Raw genomic sequence first — 20,917 nt, forward strand, 5'->3', positions numbered from 1 at the left:
AGTGACCCTGAAAAAAGTTTTGTGGATGGTTAGGACTGCCTAAGTTTAAAATAAATTTAATTAAGTTTACGTAAATGAGTTTAAAGTAAGCTAGTGAAAAATTTAATTAAGCCTTTCTCTCTGTTAAGAAGACATACTTTCTTCAGATGTTGAACTGCTTTTAATAATGAGGTTTCTTTACCTCTTAATTGATCTGTATTTACCTTTGAAATTTTTTGTTAACTTTGAATAAGGAAACAACTATTATTTCACAGTAACTTATATGATCCTTCTGTCTTGTCTCAATGAAACGAAGCCATGCCATGTGGGGCCACCCAAGACTGATGGGTCATGGTGGAGGGGTCTAACAGAATGTGGCCCACTGGAGGAGGGGATGGCAAACCACTTCAGTATTCTTGCCTTGAGAACCCCATGAACAGCATGAAAAGGCAAGAAGATAGGACACTGAAAGATGAACTCCCCAGGTCGGTGGGTACCCCATATACTACTGGAGATCAGTGGAAAAATAACTCCAAAAAGAATGAAGGGATGGAGCCAAAGCAAAAACAACACCTAGTTGTGGATGGGACTGGTGACAGAAGCAAGGTTCAATGCTGTAAAGAGCAATATCACATAGGAACCTGGAATGTTAGGTCCATGAATCAAGGCAAATTGAAAGTGGTCAAACAGGAGACGACAAGAGTGAACATCAACATTCTAGGAATCAGTGAACTAAGATGGACTGGAATGGGTGAATTTAACTCAGATAACCATTATATCTACTACTGTGGGCAGGAATCCCTTAGAAGAAATGGAGTACCCATTATAGTCAACAAAAGAGTCTGAAATGCAGTACTTCGATGCAATCTCAAAAATGACAGAATTATCTCTGTTCATTTCTAAGGCAAACCATTCAATATCATGGTAATCCAAGTCTATGCCCCAACCAGTAATGCTGAAGAAGCTGAAGTTGAACAGTTCTATGAAGACCTACAAGACCTTCTAGAACTAACACCCAAAAAAGATGTCCTTTTCATGATAGGGGACTGGAATGCAAAAGTAGGAAGTCAAGAAACACCTGGAGTAACAGGCAAATTTGGCCTTGGAGTACGGAATGAAGCAGGGCAAAGGCTAATAGAGTTTTGCCAAGAGAACACACTGGTCATAGCAAACACCCTCTCCCAACAACACAAGAGAAGACTACACAAGGACATCACCAGATGGTTGACACCGAAATCAGACTGATTATATTCTTCACAACCAAAGATGGAGAAGCTCTATACAGTCAGCAAAAACAAGACAAGGGGCTGACTGTGGCTCAGATCATGAACTTCTAATTGCCAAATTCAGACTGAAATTGAAGAAGTGGAGAAAACTACTAGACCATTAAGGTATGACTTAATTCGAATCCCTTATGACTATACAGTGGAAGTGAGAAATAGATTTAAGGGTCTAGATCTGATAGACAGAGTACCTGATAAACTATGGATGGAGGTTCATGACATTGTACATGAGACAGGGATCAAGACCATCCCCAAGAGAAAGAAATGCAAAAAAGCAAAATGGATGTCTGAGGAGGCCTTACAAATAGCTGAGAAAAGAAGGGAAGCAAAATGCACTGGAGAAAAGGAAAGATACACCCATCTGAATGCAGAGTTCCAAAGAATAGCAAGGAGAGATGAGAAAGCCTTCCTCAGTGATCAACGCAAAGAAATAGTGGAAAACAATAGAATGGGAAAGACTAGAGATCTCTTAAAGAAAATTAGAGATACCAAGGGAACATTTCATGCAAAGATGGGCTCAATAAAGAACAGAAATGGTAGGGACCTAACAGAAGCAGAAGATATTAAGAAGAGGTGGCAAGAATACACAGAAGAACTGGACAAAAAAGATCTTTATTATGCAGATAATCATGATGGTGTGATTACTCACCTAGAGCCAGACATCCTGGAATGTGAAGTCAAGTGGGCCTTAGAAAGCATCACTACGAACAAAGCTAGTGGAGGTGATGGAATTCCAGTTGAGCTATTTCAAATCCTGAAAGATGATGCTGTGACAGTGCTGCACTCAACATGCCAGCAAATTTGGAAAACTCAGCAGTGGTCACAGGACTGGAAAAGGTCAGTTTTCATTCCAATCCCAAAGAAAGGCAATGCCAAGAATGCTCAAACTACCACACAATTGCACTCATCTCACATGCTAGTAAAGTGATGCTTAAAATTCTCCAAGCCAGGCATTAGCAATATGTGAACCATGAACTTCCAGATGTTCAAGCTGGTTTTAGAAAAGGCAGAGAAAAAAAATTAAAAAAAAAAGGCAGAGGAACCAGAGATCAAATTGCCAACATCCGCTGGATCATCGAAAAAGCAAGAGAGTTCCAGAAAAACATCTATTTCTGCTTGATTGACTATGCCAAAGCCTTTGACTGTTGGATCACAATAAACTGTGGAGCATTCTGAAAGAGATGGGAATACCAGACCACCTGATCTGCCTCTTGAGAGACCTGTATGCAGGTCAGGAAGCAACAGTTAGAACTGGACATGGAACAACAGACTGGTTCCAAATAGGAAAAGGAGTACGTCAAGGCTGTATATTGCCACCCTGCTTATTTAACTTCTATGCAGAGTACATCATGAGAAACGCTGGACTGGAGGAAACACAAGCTGGAATCAAGATTGCCAGGAGAGATATCAATAACCTCAGATATGCAGATGACACTACCCTTACAGTGGAAAGTGAAGAACTAAAGAGCCTCTTGATGAAAGTGAAAGAGGAGAATGAAAAAGTTGGCTTAAAGCTCAACATTCAAAAAACTAAGATCATGGCATCCAGTCCCATCATTTCATGGCAAATAGATGGGGAAACTGGAAACAGTGGCTGACTTTACTTTGGGGGGCTCCAAAATCACTGCAGATGGTAATTGCAGACATGAAATTAAAAGATGCTACTCCTTGGAAGGAAAGTTATGACCAACCTAGACAGCATATTAAAAAGCAGAGACATTACTTTTTTCAACAAAGGTTCGTCTGATCAAGGCTATGGTTGTTCCAGTCGTCATGTATGGATGTGAGAGTTGGACTATAAAGAAAGCTGAGCGCAGAAGAATTGATGCTTTTGAATTGTGGTGTTGGAGAAGACTCTTGAGAGTCCCTTGGACTGCAAGGATATCCAACCAATCCATCCTAAAGGAGATCAGTCTTGAGTGTTCATTGGAAGAACTGATGTTAAAGCTGAAACTCCAATACTTTGGCCACCTGATGCGAAGAGCTGACTCACTGGAAAAGACCCTGATGCTGGGAGAGATTGAGGGCAGGGGGAGAAGGGGACGACAGAGGATGAGATGGTTGGATAGCATCACCGACTCAATGGACATGGGTTTGGGTGGACTCCAGGAGTTGGTGATGGACAGGGAGGCCTGGCGTGCTGCAGTTCATGGGGTCGCAAAGAGTCGGACACAGCTGAGCGACTGAACTGAACTATATGATCCTACCTGACTGAGTGTTATAAACCCTTTTGATCTTTATTCATAAAACTTCCCAGATTGCTTGACTTCTAGCTAAGTTTTGGATACCTCAGAGGGCCCCTGAGACGTCCCAAAGAGCTATTAAACTACCTGGGTTCATTGGATACATTAAATTACATGGGAAGTACTGTTGAGGGGGTAATAAATCTTTTCAGGTTATACTGTATGGTTGATGTTACAAATATAGATATCCTTAAATTAACTGAAATTCATACAGATCTCATATGCCCTGATAAAATACAGTAAATTACAATTCTAGCTATCATATTAAAGTGCTGTATAAACGGAAGCAGAAGATAGGATAAGTGAGGTAGAAGATAAAATGGTGGAAATAAATGAAGCAGAGAGGAAAAAAGAAAAAAGGATCAAAAGAAATGAGGACAACCTCAGGGACCTCTGGGACAATGTGAAACGCCCCAACATTCGAATCATAGGAGTCCCAGAAGAAGAAGACAAAAAGAAAGGCCATGAGAAAATACTCGAGGAGATAATAGCTGAAAACTTCCCTAAAATGGGGAAGGAAATAGCCACCCAAGTCCAAGAAGCCCAGAGAGTCCCAAACAGGATAAACCCAAGGCGAAACACCCCAAGACACATATTAATCAAATTAACAAAGATCAGACACAAAGAACAAATATTAAAAGCAGCAAGGGAAAAACAACAAATAACACACAAAGGGATTCCCATAAGGATAACAGCTGATCTATCAATAGAAACCCTCCAGGCCAGAAGGGAATGGCAGGACGTACTGAAAGTAATGAAAGAGAATAACCTACAACCTAGACTACTGTATCCAGCAAGGATCTCATTCAGATATGAAGGAGAATTCAAAAGCTTTACAGATAAGCAAAAGCTGAGAGAATTCAGCACCACCAAACCAGCTCTTCAACAAATGCTAAAGGATCTTCTCTAGACAGGAAATGCAGAAAGGTTGTATAAACGTGAACCCAAAACAACAAAGTAAATGGCAACGGGACCACACCTATCAATAATTACCCTAAATGTAAATGGGTTGAATGCCCCAACCAAAAGACAAAGATTGGCTGAATGGATACAAAAACAAGACCCCTATATATGCTGTCTACAAGAGACCCACCTCAAAGCAAGAGACACATACAGACTAAAAGTGAAGGGCTGGAAAAAAGTATTTCATGCAAACGGAGACCAAAAGAAAGCAGGAGTCGCAATACTCATATCAGATAAAATAGACTTTAAAATGAAGGCTGTGAAAAGAGACAAAGAAGGACACTACATAATGATCAAAGGATCAATCCAAGAAGAAGATATAACAATTATAAATATATATGCACCCAACATAGGAGCACCGCAATATGTACGGCAAACACTAACGAGTATGAAAGAGGAAATTAATAGTAACACAATAATAGTGGGAGACTTTAATACCCCACTCACAACCATGGATAGATCAACTAAACAGAAAATTAACAAGGAAACACAAACCTTAAATGACACAATGGACCAGCTAGACCTAATTGATATCTATAGGACATTTCACCCCAAAACAATCAACTTCACCTTTTTCTCAAGTGCACACGGAACATTCTCCAGAATAGATCACATCCTGGGACATAAATCTGGTCTTGGAAAATTCAAAAATATTGAAATCATTCCAATCATCTTTTCTGACCACAGTGCAGTAAGATTAGATCTCAATTACAGGAAAAAAGTTGTTAAAAACTCAAACATATGGAGGCTAAATAACATGCTTCTGAATAACCAACAAATCATAGAAGAAATCAAAAAAGAAATAAAAATATGCATAGAAATGAATGAAAATGAAAACACAACAACCCAAAACCTATGGGACACTGTAAAAGCAGTGCTAAGGGGAAGGTTCATAGCATTACAGGCTTACATCAAGAAACAAGAAAAAAGCCAAATAAATAACCTAACTCTACACCTAAAGCAATTAGAGAAGGAAGAAATGAAGAACCCCAGGGTTAGCAGAAGGAAAGAAATCTTAAAAATCAGGGTAGAAATAAATGCAAAAGAAACTAAAGAGACCATAGCAAAAATCAACAAAGCTAAAAGCTGGTTTTTTGAAAAAATAAACAAAATTGACAAACCATTAGCAAGACTCATTAAGAAACAAAGAGAGAAGAACCAAATCAACAAAATTAGAAATGAAAATGGAGAGATCACAACAGACAACACTGAAATACAAAGGATCATAAGAGACTACTACCAGCAGCTCTATGCCAATAAAATGGACAACTTGGATGAAATGGACAAATTCTTAGAAAAGTATAACTTTCCAAAACTGAGCCAGGAAGAAATAGAAGATCTTAAAAGACCCATCACAAGCAAGGAAATCAAAACTGTAATCAAAAATCTTCCAGCAAACAAAAGCCCAGGACCACATGGCTTCACAGCTGAATTCTACCAAAAATTTAGAGAAGAGCTAACACCTATCTTACTCAAACTCTTCCAGAAAATTGCAGATGAAGGTAAGCTTCCAAACTCATTCTATGAGGCCACCATCACCCTAATTCCAAAACCAGACAAAGATGCCACAAAAAAAGAAAACTACAGGCCAATATCACTGATGAACATAGATGCAAAAATCCTTAACAAAATTCTAGCAAACAGAATCCAACAACATATTAAAAAAATCATACACTATGACCAAGTGGGCTTTATCCCAGGAATGCAAGGATTCTTTAATATCCGCAAATCAATCAATGTAATACACCACATTAACAAATTGAAAGATAAAAACCATATGATTATCTCAATAGATGCAGAGAAAGCCTTTGACAAAATTCAACACTCATTTATGATTAAAACTCTTCAAAAAGCAGGAATAGAAGGAACATACCTCAACATAATAAAAGCTATATATGACAAACCCACAGCAAGCATCACCCTCAATGGTGAAAAATTGAAGGCATTTCCCCTGAAATCAGGAACAAGACAAGGGTGCCCACTCTCACCACTACTATTCAACATAGTGTTGGAAGTTCTGGCCAGAGCAATCAGAGCAGAAAAAGAAGTAAAAGGAATCCAGAGAGGAAAAGAAGAAGTGAAACTCTCACTGTTTGCAGATGACATGATCCTCTACATAGAAAACCCTAAAGACTCTACCAGAAAATTACTAGAGCTAATCAATGAATATAGTAAAGTTGCAGGATATAAAATTAACACACAGAAATCCCTTGCATTCCTATATACAAACAATGAAAAAACAGAAAGAGAAATTAAGGAAACAATACCATTCACCATTGCAACAAAAAGAATAAAATACTTAGGAGTATATCTACCTAAAGAAACAAAAGACCTATACATAGAAAACTATAAAACACTGATGAAAGAAATCAAAGAGGACACAAACAGATGGAGAAACATACTGTGTTCATGGATTGGAAGAATCAATATTGTCAAAATGGCTATAGTACCAAAAGCAATCTATAGATTCAATGCAATCCCTATCAAGCTACCAACAGTATTTTTCACAGAACTAGACCAAAGAATTTCACAATTTGTATGGAAATACAAAAAACCTCGAATAGCCAAAGTAATCTTGAGAAAGAAGAATGGAACTGGAGGAATCAACCTGCCTGACTTCAGACTCTACTACAAAGCCACAGTCATCAAGACAGTATGGTACTGGCACAAAGACAGAAATATAGATCAATGGAACAGAATAGAAAGCCCAGAGATAAATCCATGAACCTATGGACACCTTATCTTTGACAAAGGAGGCAAGGATATACAATGGAAAAAAGACAACCTCTTTAACAAGTGGTGCTGGGAAAACTGGTCAACCACTTGTAAAAGAATGAAACTAGAACACTTTCTAACACCATACACAAAAATAAACTCAAAATGGATTAAAGATCTAAATGTAAGACCAGAAACTATAAAACTCCTAGAGGAGAACATAGGCAAAACACTCTCTGACACAAATCACAGCAAGATCCACTATGACCCACCTCCCAGAATATTGGAAATAAAAGCAAAAATAAACAAATGGGACCTAATGAAACTTAAAAGCTTTTGCACTACAAAGGAAACTATAAGTAAGGTGACAAGACAGCCCTCAGATTGGGAGAAAATAATAGCAAATGAAGAAACAGACAAAGGATTAATCTCAAAAATACACAAGCAACTCCTGCAGCTCAATTCCAGAAAAATAAATGACCCAATCAAAAAATGGGCCAAAGAACTAAACAGACATTTCTCCAAAGAAGATATACAGATGGCTAACAAACACATGAAAAGATGCTCAACATCACTCATTATTAGAGAAATGCAAATCAAAACCACAATGAGGTACCATTACACACCAGTCAGGATGGCTGCTATCCAAAAGTCTACAAGCAATAAATGCTGGAGAGGGTGTGGAGAAAAGGGAACCCTCTTACACTGTTGGTGGGAATGCAAACTAGTACAGCCACTATGGAAAACAGTGTGGAGATTTGTTTAAAAACTGGAAATAGAACTGCCACTTCTGGGCATACACACTGAGGAAACCAGATCTGAAAGAGACACGTGAACCCCAATGTTCATCGCAGCACTGTTTATAATTGCCAGGACATGGAAGCAACCTAGATGCCCATCAGCAGATGAATGGATAAGGAAGCTGTGGTACATATACACCATGGAATATTACTCAGCCGTTAAAAAGAATTCATTTGAACCAGTCCTAATCAGATGGATAAAACTGGAGCCCCTTATACAGAGTGAAGTAAGCCAGAAAGATAAAGAACATTACAGCATACTAACACATATATATGGAATCTAGAAAGATGGTAACGATAACCCTATATGCAAAACAGAAAAAGAGACACAGAAATACAGAACAGACTTTTGAACTCTGTGGGAGAGTGTGAGGGTGGGATATTTCAAAAGAACAGCATGTATACTATCTATGGTGAAAGAGATCACCAGCCCAGGTGGGATGCATGAGACAAGTGCTCGGGCCTGGTGCACTGGGAAGACCCAGAGGAATCGGGTGGAGAGGGAGGTGGGAGGGGGGATGGGGATGGGGAATACGTGTAAATCTATGGCTGATTCATATCAATGTATGACAAAACCCACTGAAATGTTGTGAAGTAATTAGCCTCCAACTAATAAAAAAAAAATATATATATATATATATATAAAGTGCTGTATATCACAACAATGACCAGGTATCTTTGTCAGTTGCAATAGAATCAGATTTTTAAACATGTTTTCTATGGTTTTACTCTCATGCCTTTAGAAGAATACTGCTAGTTCTTCAAGATTTATGGAAAAGACTTCCTAAAGTTAAGCAGAAAAACAAATTTTGTTATTGACAGTAAGCTGATACCAGACTGGAATTTGATCTTCTATCTGTTTAGAGACAAAGTTTTCTTAGAATTCAGCTTTCAATAACAGATTATTAATTTCTTTGCCTTTAAGTGATTATTTTTAAAGTCTTTTTGTTACTTTGGTAAAGTAAACAAACATTATTTAAGATTATGTTACATGCAGACAAAGCTCATTCTGCTTCTACACAAAATAACCCCTCACGGTAAGACTTTTGCTATCCTGATGTCCTTAAAACATGGCAACAGTCTGCTCCTAAATCAGGAAACTAAAAATGGATAAACAACAGCTATAAATCAAAGATCCAAGGCTATGGGAAATCCAAGATGGCCACTTGTCTTTTCCCGGCTCCCTGACAGACCTCATTTTTATTTGATGGGTTAAAGGCTTCCCTGGCTACAGTGTCAATGCCCTCACAATGAGTTCTCAAAAAAAAATTATGCTTCACTGAATATTAAATTCTAGTTTTGTTAATTAAGGTCTGTGCTTACTAAGACTCACTTCTGAGATAGTTCCTTGTTATGTTATATTGCTAAAAGCTTTAATAAAGTTATAAAAAGGACATCTAAGATTGTTTCCAAAGCTTATCTCAGTAACCAATCTTTAGATAAAGCTCAGATGTTCCATGATGTCCAACCAGGAGATGAACACTTGGCTATAATCATTTAACTGAGTCAGATGACCTGGGGTATATCAGGCTATACCCAGTGAAAGTTTTTAAGTCATTAAATTCTTGCTAGTGACCTTACTAATAACTGCTAGCTATATTATTTTCTATGTAGCTTGTTTCAGAAGATTATTTCTTACATTACCAAATGCGTGACTGAGCCTGTGATAAAATGCTGATATACAGTCCCATATGAGATCAATAATTGTAATAATGTAACTATAGATATGGGAAGAAGCAACAAGAGGAAATATTTCCCTGGACCAAGAGGCTAGCTAGTAAGACAGGTATGGCCCAGAGACTGTTGCTACTTACAAGGCCTAGTCTAGTGAAAACACACTGAGTGGCCTATCAATGGAATCTTTATTAGACCTGGGAATGAGCCTTCCCAGCACCATGGGATATAATTACCATGAAACGCCCCCAAAGCATGGTCAAGTATGTGGCTATGAAGGGGCCCTACTGACTGGAAGTTGGCCCTTGCCAGCTGCCTCTACAAAGATCAAATCATGAACACTACAAGATGCTGACCTTCAACACCCCCTTGAAAGGAGTTCAGGGTGGAGACAAAAAATAAGGCACTCTGCTCTGGGAAAAACCAAAAAAGAAAACCAAAAAAAAAAAAACAGGCCTTCAGATAGTCAGATGTTTTCAGGTAAATATTTTTATGAGTCCAAATTCTTGCATCTTCTCATACCTAGGGAAACACTAATGTCACGAATCAATGTCTGCACCTCGTTCTCCTGGCTAGCCCCTCAGCAGCTTTCCTCTATTAATCTTTAGGCCAAATATCTTTAACTTTCTTGTTAAGTTTCAGACAATGCTAGTACAAGCTGCCTTATCATTCTGTGGACTGTCACCTCCCTCTGTAAATGTACCCTGAGGTCCTCAGGCTATTCTCCCTTTGAGATCTTACAAGGGAGACCACCCCCAGTGATAGAAAAGCTCAAGGGAAACCATCAACAACTAGTTGACCTGGAGATGTCCCGACACCTCCAAGCCCTGGGAAAAGTCTTCAGCCATACCACCCGATAAACCTTAGAAAGGACACTAATTCCTTTGGGCAATTGGGTTCATCCCTATCAGCCAGGAGATGAGGTATGAGTTAAAGATTAGGAAAAAAAAAACCACTTCAGCCAATTTCGACAGGCCCTCACATGATCGTCCTGGCAACTCCTTCTGCTGTTAGAATTATAGGTGTCATCCCTTGGATTCACCACACCAGTCAAGAAGGCAGCAACTTCCTGTGATGAGGACACCTGGAAAGCAGTTCAGGACCCCAAAAACATCCTCAAGGTCTGGTTCCAAAGACAAGGCCCTCACTCACAAAGGATGCTGGATCCTGCTCTGGTCATTCTGGAAGCTGACTAGTCAACGCGTGGCAGAAACCACTCTGGCAGCTGGCTGGTCAATGTACGGCAGGAGCCTGAGGATCCAGCTATCAAAATATTGATAGATTTTTATTGTCAACCCTGGTCTCTATTCCTAATTGATATTATTGCTGTGCTCTTCATTATAGGAACAAATAGACTCCCTGGCTGAGATGGTTTTACAGACTAGGGGAGGGCTAGACCTACTGACAGCTGAAGAGCTATGCCTCTTCTTGAACGGAGAAGGCTGCTTTTATGTAAACCAATCAGAAATAGTCAGGGACATGGCCCAGCAGCTAAGGGAACAAATCATAAAAAGGAGAGAGAAACTAGCTAATTCCTGGGGTAATTGGAACATTATCTGGAGCTGAACATCATGGCCTTTCCCTTTAACAGGTCCTTTCTTCAGCTCTTTGCAGCGCTCTTGTTTGGCCCTTGTATACTCAATGCAATTACCCAGTTCATAACCTCTTGGATTGAATCCATAAAGTTACAAATGGTAATAGCTCCATATAGCCCCCTAAACAATGCACAGCTCTGAATGTCCTACCAAAACATGAGATGATGCTTTCTACAATGAGTGATAGAAGAGTCAAGAGGGGGAAATGAAGAGGAAAAGTTAAAATTTTACCTAACCTCCTGCTCATTCTGCCTCTATAACTCAGCTTGCACCTTGCAAAGTTGGATCACACAGGTCATGTAGTCTCAGAAAGTGGGGACTTACAATACCAGGAACTGAAGCTTATCTCACTCACCCTTGTCCTGCTCTTTGCAACTGCCCAGCCCCTGCAAACCTGCTTAATCATGCCTGTCTGTAAAGGTCAGGTACCCCCCTCCCTATCTTGACTGCTATTCCTGTGCACGCAAAACCCCTTATTTTAAACCAGCCTATTAACAGCTAGTGTTGCCCACTACAGTCTGTCTATAAAAACTCTGTAACCTCTTTGTTTGGTGCTCAGAACTCAGAGTGTTAACTCCTCTGGGCCTGCCGGCATAATAAACCTGAGTTCTCCAAGTCTCCGAGCGTGGTGCTTGGTTTCTGGATTACTGGTTTCTGCAACAAAACTAGTCATAAGAAAGAAAATATTCTTCAGGAAAGTAAAACCCAATAGCAAATGTGATTTCAAAGAATGTAGATGCTACAAAACCAATTTGTGGGTAAAGCATAATTCTATGGTGTCATATGGGGGTAAAGTGCCCCAGAGAAGTAGTAATTTGTGAACCAAGGAAACCACAAGTTAATATGGGTTCTGACCCAGGTACCACCAGAAAATAATAAGGAACTACATGTATGGAACAGAATTAAATACATGAATCACAGATCAAATTATAAAAATAACTAGCAAATAAAAGGCAGAACATTCTTTATGATTCAGTGTTGTTTATTAAAAGAATTTACATGAAAGGAAATCATTTTCTGGAGGGCTTCTTCCCATTTTCCTAGAGCTAGTAAGAATTATAGGGATATTACTGGAGTTTGATTTTGTAGTCATGTATTAGGTTACACCTCAGGATTACTGCAGAACATCTTGTGTCTGACTAACAAATGCAGAATCTATATATACTGCATATTCTAATGATGAAAGCTACCTAGAACCTTCTATTGGTTTTTCCCATTCCTGTGTAAATAAGAACCTTGGAATATTCTTGTTGCTTGTTGTTTTCTGGGACTTCTCGGTTGCTCAGATGGTAAAGAATCTGCCTGCAAGGCAGGAGACCCAGGTTCAGTCCCTGGATGGAACGATCCCCTGGAGAAGGGAATGGCTACTGACTCCAGTATTCTTGCCTGGAGAATCCCATGGACAGAGGAGACTGGGGGGCTACAGTCCAGGAGATCACTAAGGTCACTCAATTGTGCCTGACTCTTTTGTGACCCCTTGGACTATAGCCCACCAGGCTCCACTATCCATGGGATTCTCCAGGCAAGAATACTAGAGTGGGTAGCCATTCCCTTCTCCAGGGGATCTTCCTGACTCAGGGATCAAATGCGGTCTTCTGCATTGGCAGGAGGATTCTTTACCACTGAGCACTAGGGAAGCTCTTGTTGCTGCTAAGTGTATTCTCTATGCAATGGGCTCTTCGCAAAGAACTATTTCTAGTTGGGAAATTGAAGAAAAAATAATTTAAACTTTGTTAAAAGAATAGGATTTTTGTAGGCCACCTATCAATTTCTGAAATATACTTGTAAGAAAGGCACATTGGATGTTGTGGTGACTGTTCTATGACCTGGTTTGCTGCTCTTAAATCTCAAGCTATTCAAAATGTAGTGGTATGGGGCATCACCCCGCTGCAGTTCAAACCTCAGTGGGCCAGATAACAGCGTGGGGAGTCACTCCCTCTAAATCCTAGAGGCAGACATTATAAAAGAGATGGTTCTCTGAATTTTAGAATTCACACAATTGTAAATATCATACATATATTCTATCAGTCAGTGTGAACCAGAAGCGATTTTTACCTATGGTAAATACTGTAGGCAGGATGACTAGTTGGCTTTCAAATAGCAACTTAGTCATTTCGTGGGCTTCCCTGGTGACTCAGCTGGTAAAGAATCTGCCTGCAATGCGGGAGACCTGAGTTCGATCCCTAGGTTGGGAAGATCCCCTGGAGAAGGAAAAGCTACCCACTCCAGTATTTTGGTCTGGAGAATTCCATGGGCTGTATAGTGCATGGGGTCGAAAAGAGTCAGACACGACTGAGCGACTTTCACTTTCACACTTTCACAGTCATTTCTTTATCTCAAAAGTCGTTTCTTTCTACTTCTGTACCAAATTTCACCAAAGTGTAATAAAACTCACAGCATATATGATCATTTAAAGTGTTATAGAGATGATGAACAGCCCAAATTTTTCATTAACTTGACCAAGGTCACAAAGTAGTGACTGTTGAAATTAGCATTAAAATCCTGGGCTTTCTGACTACAAACCCTCAGTTCTTTCTATTGTATCACTAATGTGATCCTTGAATGATTTCTAGAAATATTATGGAACTCTTTTGGTATTCTGAAACTCAATTTCCAATGGGGAAGGGAGAACACCAGCTGGGTGTCCTATAATTTAACTCAATTCTGATACTATCCACCTGGAGGTAGAATCAGATTCCCCACATATAAATAAAAGCCTCAGTCCCACAAGATTGTCTGCCCTGCCACCCCCTCCCCCAACTCAAAGGGCAGTTGCTAGTTCAGGTTATCATTGTACTTCTGCCTGGTTGGTCGGTTATCCATCAGAGGTCCCCATGACTACCTCCTCAGGTTTGATTAACTTGCTAGAACAGTTGACAGATTTCAGAGAAATATTTTACTTACTAGATCACTGCTTCATTATAAAAGGATATAACTCAGGAATAGCCAGATGCAAGAGTAGGTATGAGGAAAGGGCGAGAATGCTTCCATGCCCTCCAGGAGTGCCATTCTCCCCAAATCTCCACAAGTTCACCAAACCAGAAGATTGCCCTTTCTTTGGGGGTTTTACAGAGGCTTCATTACATAGTAATGTTCAATTAAATCACTGGCTATTGTCCATTATTTAAACCTCAAGGTCCCCTCCCCTCCCCGGAGTTTGGGGGTGGGGTGGAAATGAAAGTTCCAACCCAAAGTTCCAAAGTTCTAGTGATAGCTAGATTGGCTCTACTAGCAACCAGGCTCCACCCTTAAGCACTTTCCTAAGGATATTCATTAACAAAACAAAAAATACCTTAATCTCTCTATATATTTGAAATTCTAAGGGCTTGGAGAGCTGAGAACCAGACTCCCTTCAGTTCAGTTCAGTTACACAGTCTTGTCCGACTCTTTGTGACCCCATGGACTGCAGTACGCCAGGCTTCCCTGTCCATCACCAACTCCTGGAGCTTGCTCAAACTCATGTTCATTGAGTCGGTGATGCCATCCAACCATCTCATCCTCTGTCGTCCCCTTCTCCTCCTGCCTTCAATCTTTCCCAGCATCAGGGTCTTTTCCAATGAGTCAGTTCTTTGCATCAGGTGGCCAAAGTATTGGAGTTTCAGCTTCAGCATCAGTCCTTCCAATGCATATTCAGGACTGATCTCCTTTAGGATGGACTGGTTAGATCACCTTGCTGTCCAAGGGACTCTCAAGAGTCTTCTCCAACACCACAGTTCAAAAGCATCAATTCTTCGGCATTCAGTTTTCTTTATAGTCTACCTCTTGACTGAATAGTAACTATGACCAAATATATATTTTTCTTATAATTCGCAATATCACAGAAACCAAGAGCATGGTTCTAGAGGGGCCGGGTTATGCCTTCTCAGTCCGTGCCTGTGTGTGCTCAGTGGTGTCAGACTCTGCAATCCTATGGACTGTAGACTGCCAGGCTCCTCTGTCCATGGGATTCTCCAAGCAAGAATACTGGAGTGGGTTGCCATTTCCGTCTTGAGGGCATCTTCCCCATCCAGGGATCTAACCTGCATCTCCTGCATTCTTTACTACTGAGCCACCAGGGAAGCCCACAGTGAGTAGAATGCAGGCTAAATGTCAACCCAAATTCATGTCCCCTCTGTAAGGCATCCTTGTATAGAGAACAAATTGCACAAGAATCTGTGTGTTCTGGCTGACTGCCTAAAATCATCTACTGGATTTATTCTCTGGAGCTGTCACTCCAGAGGACTTGGGCTGCTGGCTGATGTCTTCACCTAGGTCCTCACAGGACTAGTCATGAATAAATGTGTAGACAAAGAATACTGTCAGCCATTTTAGTAAACAAAGGATGTAGCCATCAAGCCATCAGCCACTGTACTCTTCTCCATGCCCCCTGAGGGGAATTCAGGATGAAAAAAACACAACAGGATAGTGGCCCTAGATAGTTATATCAAAGGAATAATTTCAATGAACCCAGACTCCTGACTCTTCCCACCTTGTAGAAAAGTACTAAAATTATTAACTTGAGATGTCTGGTTTTTGTGATTAGGAGTAATCTCTTGATGTCTGAATACATGTTTTATTTTATTTTCCCTCAGCAAAAACTACAAATCCTAGTTCCTCCCTTACTTCTTTGAACAGTTTCTCAGAGCTATCTACATGGCTATATCCCAGGCTTACAGTCCTCAGTAATACCCCAAATAAAACATAATTCTCAATTTTTAGGTTGTGCATTTTTTTCAGTCGAGAAACCTCATTGTCCTTTAAATATTAAATAGGTGTACAACCTACACAAAGACATTATACTCTTATCCATGATACAACCTGCTGGCTTTTTGTAACTTAGGCTGTTCCAAAAAAAAATGAAAAATACCCAGAATAAAAATTAATCAAACTATCTGACTTTGATAGGGAAACAAAATGTTAGGTAGTTAGAATAGGAAACAGGAGTCCAAAATGGCGGTGCCTAAAAGACAAGGAAGGGAAAAGCCCACAAAAATAGAACAAAGGAAGGTCAAAGGGAGGTCAGAGGACTGGAGTGAGGACCTTGGGTAGAACAAACAGCACTCCTGGCTAGCCCAATGTACATAGGGCAGGCCCAGTGGGAAGGAAAAAACACATAAAAAGAGGAGACAAAGGGCCAGGGCTCTCTTCTCTTCGCATCTTTGGGTTGGCATACCCTCACGCCTTGAGGATGTATTTTCCTGCTATTTTCTAAATAAAATTGAGTTGTGACACAGAGCTGTAACACTGATCTGTCTAAGAGCTATAACATGGTCTGTCCAAGACCCAAGAGTTATAACACGGTCTGTCTGAGAGCTGTGACATGCTGAGGGCTCTAACGTCCCTCACTTCAAATTTTTGTTGAGACAAGACAGCACTGAGGAGATTACACTCACCTGACACAAAATATCCAGAATTATGTCCTAAACTCAACTTAAAAAGCCCAAAATTGAAAAATTCAGATTAGTCAGATGCCCCACGTTGTTTTGCTTTGTTTTGTTTTTCCTACAGACTGAATCAGGCACTGTGGTAGGTGCTGTGATTGAAAAACATTTTGGATACTACTAGATGGTAGCTATATGAAATAGACTGTCTGGAACAGTCTGAATTTTAACTATGCTGCCATGTTTTACGACTGTGAGTCAGATAATATAAATCCACAGTCATGAAAACTGAAGACTTTGGAAAAATGTAACCATTTTGATTAGGAGAACACTATAGAAATAAAAGTTTGATATAACATGCCAAATTTTTCTGGACATTTTAAGGGTTTTGCTTATAGATGAATCTTAATAGACTGATTATCACTTATCCAATTCTCAGTGTGTATAAAGCAATGTGGAACATGCTTTATTTAAATACTCCTCATGTAATCTTTAAAGGAATCCTATGAGATAAGTATCCATCATCATCCTAATCTCACATCTTATAAATGAAAAACTGAGGTTCAGACACATTGAATAACCTTATTCCAGGTGGGAGTGGGGTATAGTGGTTAAGTCGTGTCCAACTCTTGCAACCCCATGGACTGTAGCCTGTCAGGCTCCTCTGTCCATGGGATTCTCCAGGCAAGAACTGCAGTGGGTTGCCATGCCCTCCTCTAGGGGATCTTCCCAACCCAAGGATCAAACCCAGGTCTCCTGCATTGCAGGCAGATTTCTTACTGGCTGAGCTAAGAGGGAAGCCCAGGTACCTCGGCTGAAAAAAGGCATGGTGCCAATTATGAACTCATGTGTTTTCAGTCTCAGAACTTGAGCTTTCTACAACTTCTGACATACTTCTAAGTCAACTTTAACAATAAAAATGTGAAGATACTCTGATACTGTAAAGTAGATTCAAAATCTCAATAAAATTAGTGATTTGCAAACAAAGCAAAAATTCTTCTCTAGGATTCATTTTGGTGTAAATAAATAATTGGGGCTAAACTTTGGCAAATATACTGGCACAATTATAAATAAACTATTCCCTGGTGGCTCAGATGGTAAAGCATCTGCCTGAAATGCAAGAGACCCAGGTTCGATCCCTGGGTGGGGAAGATACCCTGGAGAAGGAAATGGCAACCCACTCCAGTACTCTTGCCTGGAAAATTCCATGGACAGAGGAGCCTGGTAGGCTACAGTCCATGGTGTCGCAAAGTTGGACAGTACTGAGCGACTTCACTTTCAGACTTTCAGATAAATAGGATATTTGGGACACATTTGGGAAATCATTGGGATTTTTTTTTTTGCTTGATGTGGAGATTAATTAATAGGCCACCCCAAACCTGCAGTTATAAGAAAAATTAATACATGCCTTTTGAGTGAAATGATGTTTAAAGAGCAATTATGTTTAAATGCTGCATTTGAAAGCCTTACCTCCCACACATACAAAAATATCTATTATTTTGCAAACTACACTAATTAGTGTATACAATTTCAAAAGACTATTCCTCCAGATAGAAAATTACAATACAAATATACTGAAACTATGCCAACTAAATTATCTAGGCACAGAAAGACACCCTGTTGTTTTACGACATCTCCCCAAAATATTTTCTGCAAAAATATAGCAGGATTTTGACCAGCATTACTTCCTGAAAAGATGTGGCATTAGATTTATGAAGAGTTGATGAGCCACTATATTTAGAAACAAAATTATTACGTTTTGCTTCAGAAAAAAATTGGAAGAGCTAATAATAGGAAAAGATGATTTGCCTCTTAGAAAAAAAAAAAAAAAACGGTTTGCAAACTACAAAGACTAGAGGCTAGAGGCCAGGGCAACTGGAAACTCTTCTGAAGGACTTATTACTAAGTAGAGAGATTAGCAATTGGAACCAAAGGGTGATGGCTTATGGAATGATATTGTTGCAGAAACCAGTAATGGAGAAACTAAGCACCACACTTGGAGAGTTGGAGAACTCAGGTTTATTACCCCAGCAGGCCCAGAGGAGTAAACACTCCAAGCTCTGAGCCCAGAACAAAGGGGTTACAGAGTTTTTCTAGACAGACTATAGTGGGCAAAACTAGCTGCTAATAGGCTGGTTTAAACTAAGGGGTTTCATGCATGGGGGAATAGTGTTCAAGATGGGGAGGGGGATGCCTGACCTCTACATGGACAGGGATGATTAAGTAGGATTGCAGGGCTGGGCAATTGCAATGAGCAGGACAAGGGTGAGTGAGAAAAGCTCCAGTTCTGAGTATTTTAAGTCCCCACTTTCTGAGACTATGTGACCTACGTGATCCAGATTTTGCAAGGAGCAAGCTGAGTTACAGAGGCAGAATGAGCAGGAGGTTAGGCAAAATTTTAACTTTTCCTCTTCAATACCAACCTTGCCCAGTCCTATTAATCACTTCTAATCAATATATTGCATAAAGATATTAGATGGCATGCTCATGACATCAGTGAGTAGCACAGATCTCAGACTGCTAATGAATGTTCAGGATGGCACAGTCAGGATCCAAAAAGGCAAGCTGAAGAGGTGGGCTGGATCCAATAAGATGAAATGTGAAAAAGAAGACCAATACTTGAATCCAAAAAGCCAACCATAGCAAAACAGGAAGATGTGACTAAACAGCAAGTAGTACTAGAGAATGAGACTCAAGGAGTCAAAAGGTCATATTGATACGCATCCTAAAAGTCAATGCAATTTTAAGTTGCTTTAACAAACATGTATTATCTGGGAAAAAAAAACATATACTGAAACATTTTCTGTAGAATGAATATTAAAATGTGTTATATGGGAGAAAGAGTTTTCATGACCAAATTAGTTGAGGGAAGCTGCAGGTTAATTTAAACAAGTCTACTTTCTGTAGGAATACTCAGAGCTTAAATGTTGACTATTATTTCTCAAGCTTACTTGACCATGGAACACTTCTTTTTGTAAAGTACCTTGCGGGACTGCCATTAAAGAGGATACCCTTGAGGAAATATTGAATAAGGGCTGTCTCAAGAGGCAATGAGTTCCTTGTGAGATTCTTTTTAAAAGCAAAAGAGACCCAAACATCAGCTGAATGTTGGCCTAAATGAACAGAAGGTTTCCCCCTACCCTGTAAGTCTGTGATACGTGATTAACCAGACATAAGGTGTGCGTGTGTGAGTGCTCAGTTGCCCGGTCATGTCCAACTCTTTGGGACCCCGTGGACTACAGTCTCCTCTGTCCATGAGATTTCCTAGGCAAGAATACTGGAGTGGGCTGCCATTTTCTCCTCCAGGGGATCTTCCCAACCCAGGGATCAAACTAAACTCTCCTACATCCCCTGCATTGGCAGGTGGATTCTTTACCACTGAGCCACCTGGGAAGCCCAACTAGACTTGACAAATCCCACTAATTCCCTATGATACCTGGATCAGATACCTAGTGAGGAAACTTCTCTGGAGAACTACCACAGCAGCAGAGTGATGGGAAAAAGTATCTTCAACAAGCACTTGCTTCAGAAAGGCTATCTTTTCAACTATCTTAATGGTAAAACATTAAAAGAAAGATTGGTGAAAAGATGAGATAGCAGTGTGAAAACAAGAGCCTGGTAGGACACAGAAAAGCTAATCAAGGAGCGGCACCTTGTTTGGTGTGCTCAGCTTCCATCAAAGCGTGTTGCTCTGTGCTCCAGGGTTTCTAATCTCTACATTCACCAAGCATCACTACTCAACCTTCATGTTAGAAAGCTGGCTTCCCATCTGGACCTACCTACAGAAGACTGGGTTTCTGGTACTGAGTCGCAATCGTGGCCTGATGCCTGAGGACAAGCTGAGATGAGAAGGTATTTCCTGTTCTTTCTTTATCCCTTTAGGGATAATGTAAACTAGCTCAAACACCAGAATATTTTGCTGGCCTATACTATAATCAATCAGGAAGGTATACCTTGAATTAAACAAGTGAATTCATTAACTATGTTGTGTCTACTAGTTTTGACTAGATCCAACCTTCTTTTCTCAACTGGGGTCTCAACTAGGGTGTGTGTGTGTATGTGTGTGTGTGTGTGTATGTGTATGTGTGTGTGTGTGTGTGTGTAGAAACAATCACAAAGCCCCATTTCTACAAATTCAAGCAACGTTGTAAAGCAACATTAAGCATTTTTAAAAATCTCACCTAAGGTGCAATGAGCTGTTACCCAAAATTCCAAATAACCTTCTCACAACACAAAAGCCTCACTGATTTTTAATTTGCTCAATTTAATTTACTAAATGTGTTAAAAACTGAGGTCCGTGACACA

General features: G+C 40.0%; 1 protein-coding gene and 1 non-coding gene across 2 annotated transcripts in view; one reads left to right on the top strand and one right to left on the bottom strand.

Annotated features, from left to right (window-relative positions):
- Positions 1–20,917, bottom strand: part of TENM1 (teneurin transmembrane protein 1) — an 887,850-nt gene that overhangs the window by 763,849 nt on the left and 103,084 nt on the right. The window lies entirely within an intron of this gene.
- TRNAF-GAA (transfer RNA phenylalanine (anticodon GAA)) lies at positions 17,692–17,763 on the top strand. Its single transcript has one exon. It is a non-coding gene; the product is annotated as a tRNA-Phe (tRNA).

This window comes from Dama dama, chromosome X (assembly GCF_033118175.1).
Source record: "Dama dama isolate Ldn47 chromosome X, ASM3311817v1, whole genome shotgun sequence".
Lineage (NCBI taxonomy): Eukaryota > Metazoa > Chordata > Mammalia > Artiodactyla > Cervidae > Dama > Dama dama.